The 13,962-nt window shown below is 39.4% G+C and overlaps 1 protein-coding gene across 4 annotated transcripts in view; it reads right to left on the reverse strand.

The window, feature by feature from the left end:
* Positions 1-13,962, reverse strand: part of LOC107309443 (poly(rC)-binding protein 3-like) — a 456,594-nt gene that overhangs the window by 60,378 nt on the left and 382,254 nt on the right. The gene's annotated exons all lie outside the window — the stretch shown is intronic.

Raw genomic sequence — 13,962 nt, forward strand, 5'->3', positions numbered from 1 at the left:
AACACAATCCTAACAGATGCAAATATAGGCTGAGTGTTGTTGAAGACTTTGTCATTCGCAGGGGCAATAAGAAAAATGAAAAGCAAGCTTGCATTGCCCTGTCAGTTTGTTGGAACTCTTGTCATCAAAAGTCATGCTCACAAAATCAATATTCAGGTTGCTTATCACTGGTGATTAGTAAAAAATAATAGTATTACAAGAATTACACTATGAAACCCAAGACTGTGCAGTGGGAATGAAAATCAGGAAATTTCCAGCGTGTTCTTTGAAAATAGGTTTAAGAAGGGTGAAAAAAAAAAGATAAAAAATACTCAGTCCTCAATAAATGGCTTCTTTATGGACAGTCAATACTCAGAGTTAAGAGCCAAGCACATGTCAAGATTTAAGCAACCTAAATCAATATGTTTGTCACTGATATAAGCAAGGAGAATCTTGAAAACTCAAAAAGCAAATCTAATTGATGAAGTAGTCAAAAGCTAAGAAAAATCAAATAGTTTATTTATTAATGACTTAAAAGTGCCAGCTGTAAAGTGAAGTACTCTGTCTTGTTTTAGCCCTGCAGGAACCAGTGCTATAGCTATCCATTTGCTACTCCTGTACAACCACTGAAAAGGAAATATTTTGCATAAAGTGCTAGTTTGCTTCACAATGCTGCTGAACTGAAACACTTCATAAAGCATCCATCCTTTTACTTATTTTTCAATCCCTTTCTTCATAGACACATTTATATGTATGTAGGTACAAACTCCCTGACTTGTTTCAAAAACATTTTGAAGAGATACAGGGATGTCCTATCTTTGGAGTTCAAACAAATTTCATGGAGCCACAGTCTAACTAGAGGAGAGGTCATGTTTCCACCAAGGGAAAATCTGGTACAGACATAGGGTGAACTTCTAGCAGAGCTTCCAGCAGGTGGGTCAGCAGACATACACTAGTTGCTCTGCAACTCAAAGCCAGACACACAAAATTACAGCATGTTTTGGGTTGGAAAGGACCTTAAAGATTATCTACTTCCAACCTCCCCACCATAGGCAGGGACATCCTACAGGAATGAAGTCACTACCATAAATAGTGATTTAATTTAATTTAATTTATTTCCTTCTAATATTCAATACAGATCTACCCTCCTTCAGTTTAAAATGGTTGCCCTTGGTCCTGGTAGAAAGTATTTCATCATCTTTCCTGAAAGCCTACTTTTTTTATATTGAAAGGCTGCAGTGAGGTTTCCCCAGAGCCTTCTCCAGTCTGAACAACTCGAATTGATCATGAGAGAAAAGCGAGAGGAACGGACTGTGGAAGTGAAATAATATAATCACTAAAAAAGCTTCCATGTTCCTAGGAACTCCCTCCAAAAGTTCTTTAAAAAGACATGCGGTACACATTTGATATTTTTTTTCGTCTACTTTAGTAGCTTTGTTGCACATATGCATCTGTTTAACAGAGTTTACTGAATGTAAGTGAATGCAAAATTTGGTCCTGTATTCCTTATAAGAACAAGACAGGACCCATGTTGTTGTGAAGGGTTTGGTGCTGCCCTTCCTACCTTTGGTGTGAGACCGTGGAGTGGTTCATTTGCTCATCTGAAGGAAAAAAAAAGTAAAGTTCAAGAGAAAGTAATTGCTGACTTATTGCAGCAACTCTAGAAAAGTACTGGGGAATGGATTCTTATAAAAAGGAAAGAAAATAAGAAAGGAAGGGAAAAAAAACCACAAAAGAAGCAAAAACCATTGCTGAAGTTTGGGTAATATCTACATTGGTAACTAGAGGCCAGTATTAGGAGTACATTAGAAATAAAGAAAGCAATGGAGTTCAGCCAGCAATAAGGCAATATTCCAGAAATACTAGTGATATTTAGGGGAACTGAAGATGAGAAACTGGGATGCTGCAAGCGTGGTTGGCTGATGTAAGGATGACATAACTACCAGAAAGGAAGTAATTAAAGCTAAATTTCTGCTTTCAAAACCTGTTAGGGGTATCTCTCAGGCTGAAAAATATTCTCGAGAAGCAGCATTGCATCTGGCATTTCCATTAAGAATGGCTACAGAAAGCTTCCTTGAAGCTTTAGAAGAGATACACTGAGTTCAGCCAAGACACTTAATGTTGGGAATGCTGGATCAGGTCTTAAGAAGAATTCAGACATACAGCATATAATTTACAAGAAGTTCTAGCTTGCAAAATTTACATCAATTTCAAATTGAACCAATATATCAAATTTTGAAGCTATTAGTGTGTGAGTGTCTGTATGGTGTAATATGTTCTGTTAAGCCAAATAAGTTATTTTTCTGATATTTAGTACAGACTTCAATTTGCTGTTTTTGTATTCCATTATCTACATTTCAAAATACAAAACATATATTTGAAATTGAAAACCAAAATAGTACAATTTTACAATGTTGCAAAGGCAGTATGGATCTTATCATTCAATTTTTTAATATGAAAGTCAACAGATTCACAAGGAATGTTTAGATACTGGCTATTGAAAAATGTCATAAGAAAAAATTATATCAGCTGTTCTACTGATTCACTTTATAATGGAAAGGGAAAAGAGTTGAAAGAGCTAATGAGGTCTTTTAAGTCTCTCATTTTTAGAGCTCTGTACGTTTCGTGTCTCTTTTCCATTTTCACAAGAATCTTGACATTATCTAAGTTAGGGAGAAGACTGGTGTTTTATAGACTTTTTAACCATTATTTAGATAACGAGTAAGGTAAATTGTTAATAAAAAAAAGGATGTGATCTAGTATTCACTAAGATACAATGCTTATTTTCTTCATTCCCCCTACCCCCCTCCAGTACTCTGTATTGAAATTTGAAAAGCCCTTTTTCAGATTCTGCACTTTGCTATTGCACATGCAATAATAGGACACTCTGGCCTTTGATACAATTCTCTTCAGGGAACAAAAGCTTCCTTTGGCACAACTACAGCCAAAGCTTGTTGTAGGTTACACATGTCTTTCCAGTCAAGCATGATTAATAACTGTTAAAAAAAATGCTCATGACCCATGGCAAGTATTCTTTCAACTATAATACTAGCATTATGGGCTCTGAATCTCAGTAATTTTAAAATGTGCTTCTACAATGGAACTATAATTTAATTACTTTTTCTGCAGCCTGTTCCATTTTGTTTCATCACTTTGATTGCACCATGAGCTTGGCAGCTTATGGAAGACTGCATCTGCCTCCAGGATTATTTCACTGGGCTCTTTCGACATCTGTTTCTGAGAATGACTTTATTTGCAGTGGCATAAAGAATAATCAGAGACTTGTTTAATCCAGATAAATTGGAAAAGAGAGAGACGCAGTCAGTTGGAGGGAGGGAAGAGACAGGGAAAAAAAGAGAAAGCAAATTTATGCTGCATGCTGCAGAGGACATCAAAATAATCCTAGTTGTTCCCATACTTCTGAAAACGCTGTCATCTAATGGATTATGATACATGAAAAGATGAGTCACCACATCAATTCTTTTTTATGTTCAGATGGAATTCATAGATGTAATACATAAGACTTTCCAGCTAAAGATTCTCTTTGTGCTCAGTCAGTTTAATGTAATTTTCATGAACTACGTTCGCTCATTCGCTGAGACTGTTAACGCAGTCTGAAATGATCTGTAGCAGTTGACAACAGTGCCTACACTAAACGAGCTAAAGCCAGGCTCCAGCATGACCTGACATCCTTCCAAACAGGGCTGTAGTGGACACCTGTTACAGAGTGATGCAGCATGTGCTGCTGAGCACACAGCTTAGCATCGACTGCGATGGATAACATCCACATACCAGCAGATGTGAACTGGGTCACCTGCGTTTCAGAAGAGTAAGTGCAAGGCATCTATAATAGGCCTGAGTTTGTATCAGCTTGTATTCAATACAGTGGAAATCACTATTGGCAACTGCAGTTTATTTCTGTGACATAGGTGGGTTTCCTAAAGTTTCTGGAAAATCATGGCAAGCATTTAAGAAAGTACTCTCTAACTGACCACAAGTATTGTCAGGGTTTGTTTTGTTCATTATTGTTTTTACTTTTTCGCGTAGGGCCAACATATACTAGTCAAGAAGCATGCATTGCCTAAGTAAGGATGTGCTGCAGGAGCACACCCCAGTAAGGGAAGAAGAGGAACTACTGAACAAGCCATAGAATCTGGTTTTAAGGACCAAAGGCATTTACATTCATAGCACTAGGGTGGGCTGTCCATAAAGATAACTTGCTCAGTTTTCAAAGCTTAAAATCCTGCCAGTCTTATTTCTCATTTCCTCTTGGAGGTTTTCTGTGTTACTTGCCACTCTACAGCTGTAGTGAGCACAAGAGAAACAGCCACATCAAGCAGATTATCCAACCAGTTTGGACACATGTATTTTAGCAGGAATCACTTTTAGGGCAATCCTAAAGCAGGCCATTCAGTTCTTCCAGTAATAATGAAAAATAAATAAATAAATAAATAAATTTGTCCTTGGAAGCGGTCAGTATTATACAAACACACAATAGCTGGGTCTAAAAAGCATAGTAGTAATCTGATTTCCTTAATGGTGTAGCCTTAACGTCACAACTGTCACAAAACATTTGGGCTTTCCCATCTCATTAGGCCATGCTGCATTTCACCTCACCTAAAGGCAGCCCCAGCTTCCTCCTGGGACTTTGTCTATCCAGGGCAAGAAACTCCCTTCTTCAAAAGTGTGCTCACAAATGTGCACATGCACTAGGTTGTCCCCGTAGGAATGCCACAAAAAGGAAAAACATACTCTGCTCAGTTTTCCTTAGCAGAATACCACAGGTGAACCAAGGATCTTGAAAAGCTCAAAGCTTCCACACTCACCTACTTATACAAGCAGCAAAACAGTTCTGGCGACCTGTGTGCCTTGTAACTTTGCAAGCTTGAGAGACGATGTTTGGGAGCCTGGTTGTTTCTTCATGAAAGACATAATCACAAATGCAACCCCCTAAAACTTTTGGAAAGTGACCACACACTTTGCTCAAAAAGCACAGCAGAACAAAAATATACAGCTCATGAAAAGAGTCCTCAAGGCAGAGTGTTTTGATGAAGAGCTATGTGAACACCAGGAGAACAAGATCCCTGCTCCTTCTTTCACGATGAACCTCCCAAACAGAAACTGTCTGAGAAAGAGGTGAAGATCTGACAGAAGATAACATCTATTCACAAAAGCTTCAAAGTAAACTATATCTATCTTAAGACATGCAAACGGTTATTATAATTTGATAAGGCTTTTTGTCATCTTGCCAATATTGCCTAAGAACAAGAAGCAGTCATGCTTAGTTGGAAATTCTCCCCGAAGAACTCGTATGAATATAGTATTTTACAGGCAAGGTAAAAATAGATTTGCCTCTGAAGTACCAGTTTGTGGCCACCACTGCACAATGTATAGATATCTTTACTGCCCTCCCTATCAGAAGTGCCTCAGCCACCAGATATTTTTATAAAAAGTGTCCTTAAAGACACTGAGGATAAGTGTTAGAACATATGGATGTTTACCTCAGCATAGTCACATAACCTTGGGATGAAGCTCTCAGACTGTTTGTAGTGCCAAAGACAATGTAAGCCTTTAAGCACTTGTAATAAAGCAAAGTCTGGGTCAGGTCAGGCCAAGGCTGCTCTTTGCTCAAATCACTCAAGAGAACAACATGGTTGTAAGTTCTATACTGTCTGTAAGCCAGTCTGGAAGTCGGGTATATGCTCTGGTGAGATGAGAAACCAGAGTAGCAAGGACAAAATTGTGGCATTGAGTCAGAGAAGGTCATTCTTTCAGTACTTGAAGGAAGCATATAAACAGGAAATGGAATGGGTTGACAGTGATAGGACAAGGGGGAATGGTTTTATACGGAGACATGAGGAGGTTTAGGTTAGATACTAGGAGGAAGTTTTTCACACAGAGGGTGGTGACACACCGGAGCAGGTTGCCTAAGGAGGCTGTGGATGCCCCATCCCTGGAGGCATTCAAGGCCAGGCTGGATGTGGCTCTGGGCAGCCTGGTCTGGTGGTTGGTGACCCTGCACATAGCAGGGGGTTTGAAACTAGATGATTATTATGGCCCTTTTCAATCCAGGCCATTCCATGATTCTTCCATCATCTGAGGAGAGACAGAAAATGCCTGATGCTGCAGGTAGCAGAGGAGAAAGCAGCAAGCTAACAAATTGTCACAATGCTACTTTTTTTACCCAACAGGGTGATGAGTTTGTAATGGAGAAAGATAAGGAAAGAGTTATCGGCAACTGAGTAGCTGACAGGAGGCAACAGGTGAACAAACTGGGTGCTAATTGGGGATTGCAGCAACTACAATCAATATTAACAACAAAGTAGATGGAAAAACTGAAATAAAATAAAATAAAATAGAAATCAGAGTATAAAAAACTTTGGGGAAATACTGTAGGAACAGCCATGCTTGATCCACATAATCTTGAAAGAAGGTGCATCTGTCCTCTTAAAAGCAACTGTTTTCAGATATAAAACCTGTGCTTTGGGTAAATTCAAGTAACCAGCTTTGTATCTATCTATTTAAGGTTAAGAGATGGAATTCCAGTGCTCATTCACAGCTGCAAAATAGGCCTCCTGCCACCACAAGCTCACTACTTTGTACAGGACTGCATTTAAAACAAAACTCCCCCAGGGTGGTAACAGCGCTATCTTGTCTCTTTATTGTCAACTGCCTATTACAGAAGTAAATTCACTGTTACCGCTTCAGCTGTATGAAAATGGTTTAAACTATTTTTCTTTGCTCTTGGTGAATTAGGCAGCTCCCCAGAAAAATTTTCCAGCAGAATTACTGGACTGTGCTTATCAAAGTGTTAAAAAAAGTGTTTGCATCTTAATTTTTTTTGCCTTCATTTAAGAAAAAACAAACGTGCAGTGTAAGAAGAGGTACCAACTCTAGCTGTATTACCTCCAGTTTGGACTCTCCTTCAAAAGCAGCCAAAAACTCCCTCCTTTCCCAGCAAGGGTTGCTAACCATGCTAATGCCCTTCAGGAGAGATCCATCTCAATAAGTGACCTTAAGAACCATTTGTATCTGTCTGAGACAGTTCCACTGAACTCCAGCAGGGAGAGAAAGTCGGAGCATCTAAAAGCATAACATGCTTTTTGACCATCACTCTTGTTTTAGGCAGAACCTTTCCTGAGGACACCTGAAAGGTTACACTGGCAGCAGGGACCAGCTCTTCCAAAACCAAAATAAACTTAGGACAATAGAAATAGCAGAGATGCCCACTAAGTGTTGAGACAATGGTATGTCCTTTTGTATTTAAGCACAGGTGACTATCTATATAAACTATGCAACTGGTGATTCAAGCTGCTGAATTTAAGCACATAGAAGATCCTGGAACCTGACCAGGGTGGAGCAAAACTGCTCAACAAAACTGCTTTAGGTCAGCAGGTGGATCACACTGCAGAATATTAACTATCTCTCTTCCTTTTTCACTCAGTACACTTCATACAAATGTACCATTTTTTTATTGCAGTATGTAAGGAAAGATCTTTTATAAGGAAAAATCCTTATAAATCGCTTTCTTATTCTACACTTCTCAACTATGTAATTGATTTTCACCTATAGCTTAAATTCACATCTTCAAATTGAAAACAAGTAAGGTCTGCTGAAATTAAAATAGACCTTGTTTGTAATGGGCAGATCTAGTTATCTATACCTATTTCTTAACTCAAAAGGGAAAGCGATAATGTAAAGAAAGAAAATAATCAATGTGGGAGACTTCACTGTGTTCTGCTCAGTTACCCTCTATTCAAGATATGGCACACGCAGCAGTGGGCATCTCTGTGCCTGTGCACTTACACATAAAACCTACTGCACTGGTAACTGAGCAGGTATATTTTCTGTTAACCGGAATATGGCAAGAAAGCACTTTCAAGAGGATCTAATCTGCATTCATTTATAAATCAAATCAATATTTTCCCAGACTGCAATAGCTCTTAGAATGTTTAATGCTAAGTTCACGCACAGGATCTTTTTCTTCAGGATCGAAACCTTCACATGCTATCATTAAAGTGAAACTTTATCTTTGGGCAGCAGCAGCAGCGCTCAGCTAAGCTATCCTGTCTTCCTGCCCTGAAGTGTGATACAAAATCAAGACCATGGAGGGATCAGCCATGTAATACATGCATACACACATATGTACGTTCATTCTCATGGAGTCCTCCATACATAAAACTGTCAGTGTTAGCCACAGCACTCTCTCAATGCTCAGAGGTAACATTTTGATCACATAAAAGGCAGCAGCAACTTACAGTTTTATCTCGTAGCCCTTCTATACACAAATGTCAGATAATGCCTTGCCCTTGCTAATGCGAATGCCAGTCTGGATCATCCATAAGCCAAAGATGAGCCCCAGGTCAACCCAAGACCTTTGTGGAGCTGAGGCATGAAATCTCAGCACTGCACAGGGTGAAAAGCCTTTTCTACAGCAACTGGCAAGGATTCATTGGTACTACCCTTCTGGCATGAAGCAGGTCAAAGTAAAGTGCTAATCTGTGTGCTGCTGACCCCTACACTAAAGCACAAAGGAGGGCAGGACAACTTCTGTGGGTGTGTAAAATTCACAATCCAGCTCCTCAATTCTGTGAGCACAGGTGAGTGGGTAGTGGAAGGCCACAGGTGGGGCTCTTCTGAGAGCAAACTGAACCTTTATGGAAGGATGTCAGACAGCTAAAAGCAATGGTAAGGAAAACAGTGTATTTGCTGGCTGACATCTACTGTCCCTTTATTCGTCCTACAGTGACCTGTTGATTGTAAAAGGCTGCTGGCAAAAGTCTGTAAGATAACAGAGTGAAAGAGAAGGCGTTTAAGGGGAAGGATACATTAGACATGCATGGCATATTACATATTGTACATGGCACGTTAAGCATTCCCCTCTGTTTCCCTTGACTTCCTTGTACTCTAAATAGGAAAGGTGGTGAACCAATCTCAAGGATTTCCTGTGACAGGTTTGATTAATGGCAAAATGGAGGAAAAAAAGATTTAGGTAGTCTGAAAATGCTGAACCTATTTCTCCGTCCTCCCCCCCCCCAAGTCAAAGAAGCATAAATTCAAGTGAAGTATTAGGACCTTGGAGAAGAATTACATATGTAATTTGTTATTATTGCTAGCTGTATTAAAACAACAACAACAAACTAAACAACCCCTGTAACAACACATCATCGCCTCCCAGAATATTTCTTCCAAACTAAAATTTCTAATGCTATATAAAGCCTAAAGCATCATGTTTTAAATGAGATATGTATGTGTTAATGGAGGGATATCTGCAGCGATATCCCCAGGCCTTACACAAGCTAACAATGCTCTCCTCCCTCCGGAAAGCGCTGCTTTCTTCACTCTCAGAACTCACAGCCTGGCAGGGAAGGCCTCTGCAAGACAATCCAAGGGACTCAAACCCAAACGTTCTGAATTTCTGCAAGCTATTTTCTTAGCAATTCATAAATTAGAAACTGAATTATACCTCCTCTTTCTATTACCTAAATATTTGTCAACTATCCTCTATTTTCAGATAGTTTTTGCAATGAAAAAAACAACAGTGGAATCCAGATCTCCAGGAAATACAGATAAATGAGAAAATCACAGACCTGAATGTTACTGTATTCCAAAATGCTGTAGAAAACTAGCAGAAACAACTGCAAAACAAGAGAAGAGTTGCAAGTATGAATAGCAAAGATGACTGAATACTTGAGCAGTACCTCTCAGCTCATGCAAATACATAATGCAAGTCATTCTCTTTCTGTTCCCTGAATTGCTACAGCTGATGTAGAGGGACAGTCGCATGCCCACTTCCCCACCACGCACATGCACACACACAATGCAGTTGCTGACATTTGAGCAGTTCTAAGAAAGACTGATTTTGCTATGAAGATTTTGGAAACACATAAGACAAAACTCTTACCTCCTCTTTACTGATGGGCTATGAATACCCTGCTTGACTTTACATACAGACTGAGTATACCAACAGCTGCGCTCTTTCAAAATAATGAGATAGAGAATTACTAATTTTGCCATGAAAGTCATCAGAGCAGAGCTTACTTGTGGCCATGAAATTCCTTAAAGATGACATAAAAAATTATGGAGAGGAGAATGAAATGACTCACAGATTTCATTAAAACATAGACTTACAACTCTGTGTCATGTAGGTTTGGCTGAAAGTAAATTTGTACACGACCCATTACCAATGACATGTTGTTGGTCTCTCCCACTAATATTACAACAGTGGCTCTTACTAAGGAGAAGTCTTTGCTGGATGAGCTGGCAGCCTGTGGATACCACAAAGGTGCTAGAGCTCACTGTCCAGCCTCTCTTCTCTTTCCCTTTCTCATTTTCAGATCTGACCCAAGCAGCTGCAGTATGAACTCTGGGAGTTTTTCCTTTCCTCACCCCATTCTCTCATGCTCTGATGTGAACACAGCTCAGCATAATCCGTGAGCTCAATTATGGAGGAGTGACTAGAGTAAAAACACTAGCAACAACAAAGGAATTGCCAAAGGATAGGCAGGAAAGCCCTATACTAACAGTACCTGTGCTGCAGAAAATGGTAGAGTTACATTTATCTACAGGTTCAGATGAGTAAAATTAATTGCAAATCCCTGAGCCTGATATTTCTTATTGGCTAGGAAAAGTCAGAACACACAGAATCTTGATGCGAGCACTCAAGCGCAACTGATGGTATATGAATCCAATCACCTATAACCTACTCTACACTACAGAGGCCTCCAAGCCCCTGGAAGAATTTTGGCTAAGCAGAGCCTCACTATTTAGACCTATGTATGCTATGAATTCAACATCAAGCCTCATACACTCACATCCCCATTTTCAGGGTCAAGAATACTGTTGCAAATCCTTCAGACATTTAAGACAATAAACATCCCATGTACTACCTGGGGACTTAGCTAGCTCAAAGCAAGGAGGCAAAAGCCCTTTCTGCTCTTTGTAGGTAAGTCATAAGCAACACAGCTAGGCAGTGCCAAGGTAAATTGAAACGACAGCTAGTTCTACCTGCAGGGTCAATTGTAAAAGCAACAGCCTGCACAACAGGCCTTAAAGAAAGCACTAACAAGATTTTTACTACCCATTTCTGATGGCACTGGTTACAGATGGCAAGATGTAATTTTTCATTGCTAAAGCTCTACCAGTATGGCCTTTCAAGCCAACATATGGTCAAAAAGCAATAGTCCAAGCAGTAGCCACACAAGAGGTGCACTGATGGTATGGCTGTGGATTTACAAAACCATCCTAGTTCTTACATCACCTAAGCATGCACTCTTAATTTCAGTGAGACTTCTTGATTTATTAAAAGTACCCAGGATTAGATACTTTTTGTAATGCAGGTAACATTACCTTGAACTCTTTAAGGCAAACAGACATTTACATCTTTAGTAGATTAGAAATGTTGGCTTCATTTGAGTTTGTACATCAAACAAATCTAATCTGGATATTTTTGTGTCCCCTTTTGTTCCTGGTACACAAAGAGCTAATCCACTTATTTGGTGTACGTCTCCTGCTGTAATACGCTTTATGACTGTACACTTTTTGCATTACATTTAAAACTTGTCATAGACTGGCATTGAAAGAGATTTAAATCTGAAATCTAGCTATATTGCGGCAGCTAATTGATCATTATGAACTCTGCAGCTAGTTCAACCAGTGCCTGTCAACAGTTTGACAAATACAGCATTTTTATCCTGCTGCTAAATTGTCTGTAAAGAAACTAAAGTTTCTTATACATACATTTGCCATTCTCAGGTGTAGTGGGATTAATTTCTTTGGCTACAGGTCTATCCTGAACAGTTCACAGTGAATAACAAATGTAGTGGACAATGTACTGTAGTCTGTATTCAAGAACAGTCATGAGTGTAACAAACCTGGCTTATCTTATCATAGGACATCTGGCTCAAGACCCTGGGCAGCCTGATCTGGTGGGGGCAGCCCTGCCCACAGCAAGGGGTTGGGGCTGGGTGGGCTTTAAGGTTCCCTCCAGCCTAAGCCATTCTGTGGTTCTGTGATCACAAAATAAACCCTTCTGACCTTAAAATGTGCATGAAGCTAAATTAATATCTTCAAGCTTGTTAAATGAAAAAAATAATAATAATCCAATCAAACATCTCTCTAATTTAAGAACTGTATGGGACCGTGAGCCAGTTCAGCCTGCTGCATGTCCTTGTTGTGAGCACACATGCAAGCACATTCACATCCCTAGCAGGCCCCCAGGTGAACTGGCAGACAAAGGGGAGCGTTTTATTTCAAGATGTTGAAAGTGCCTTTGTTTTCATACTGTATTTAGCCAGACAGCTAATGCTGTTTCTGATCATTCTTCTTCTTTACTTTGTGTCATTACAAAATTCCCAGAAGACATTTTGTAAAATACAACAACAACAGAACAGTAGCAGTGCACCCACTCACACTGCAAAAACGAAAGCAGAGTTATGGAGACGTTTTATGTGATGACAAATGCAGTTAAAAGGTGTCCATCCTTTCTTTTCTTTATTCGTGCAGTCCTCTATCCCCCTAGTCATGCTGATGAGACCTTACACAGAACAAAATCACAATATACTTGAAAAGCAAGTCAAACCAACAAGCCAAACAGAAAAACACACCAAATTCGGGTCTGGTTAATAGCACAACCTCGCAACCAATAAACTGGCACAACATGCAAATGAGTGAACAACAGTGCAGAAATGGAACTTATTAAATTGGCTTTGCTGACTAAAAAAAAACCATTTGTGCCACCATAACTGGTTATATAAAATGGATAGCACTGAAGAGTCAGATGTTACTTTCTTCTTTCCTGGCAGTTTTACCCATTTCTACTTGGCCAGGGTTGAAGTTTTCTGGTGTTTTTAGGGAATCTTCCTGTAATTCCTTGCTGTTTCTTAATCACGCAACCTCGGTTCCAGGGAAAGAACAGTTTTGTGGAATTTCTTGGCAGGGTGAACTGTAACTATCTTTGTCTTTGCCACATAAGAGGAGGGGTCATGTCTTACTTATTGATGCCTTCATCAGTCTTAGACCTGCAATGCCAAGGTGGAAAGAGGTACCAAATCTGGAGGCTTTTAAAGTAGTCTGCAGACTTTCTTCAACAATTTGTGCATCAAATCACAGGTGTGATTTCTGTTTTCTTTTTAAGAGAACAGCATAAAGTATTTCCCAGTTACCTATGACAACTAAAAGCCAATAAACACACACAAAAATAGTATTGATTTTGACTGCTGTTATATTAATCATAACTTTTTAAGAAAATGAAAGTTCTCTTGCAAACATTTTGTTCAACAAACAAAAATGTTCTTTTATGTTTCTGAAGTGTTTTGAAATCCTTAGACAGAAGATGACATGTAAGCCTTACTTTTAAGTTTCCCACCTCCTCGTCCTCAGAGAAACAGTACACAAAATTTCTGGCAGAGAAACTGAATGCTGCAGAAATATAGTCAATATGTCTCCATGGAAAAAATATCTTTTTTTTTCCCCCCCTGTTCTAGAAAACTACTTGGGCCCAGATGCCACCAGGTGAAATTCAACAGCAGATGTCCCATCAAAGGCATGCCAAGCAAGCTGAATTTATTTTAGTGATCTGCTGGCACTCCAGCAGAGCCATTGCTTGGTGTTGTTAACTAAATTCTCCCTGTTCACCTTAAGTGGATTTAAACTCATTTTTGTCTTGCAGGAAGAACTACAGAAGAGTAATATAGTTAGTTCAGAAGCTGCTAGAATGATTAAAGGAGGATGCGTGGACTGGAGTTTGTGGTGAGGAACAACTTGTACAGCAAGATTCATACTCTTCCCACCAAAAGCCCAGAAGCAAACTTTATTGTTCCTTTTCTGTGGCAGTGTCCTGGGATGCCTTTAAATAGAAATCTCTTTCTGACAATTTTGCTAATGCATTACTTTGGAGATGGGCTGAAGCCAAGGCCTGAGTTCAGAGCTCTGAGGCAGCGCTTCTTTTATCCAAACCTCCAGGAAGTATTTCCATCAAGCACC

Source organism: Coturnix japonica, chromosome 2 (assembly GCF_001577835.2).
Source record: "Coturnix japonica isolate 7356 chromosome 2, Coturnix japonica 2.1, whole genome shotgun sequence".
NCBI lineage: Eukaryota > Metazoa > Chordata > Aves > Galliformes > Phasianidae > Coturnix > Coturnix japonica.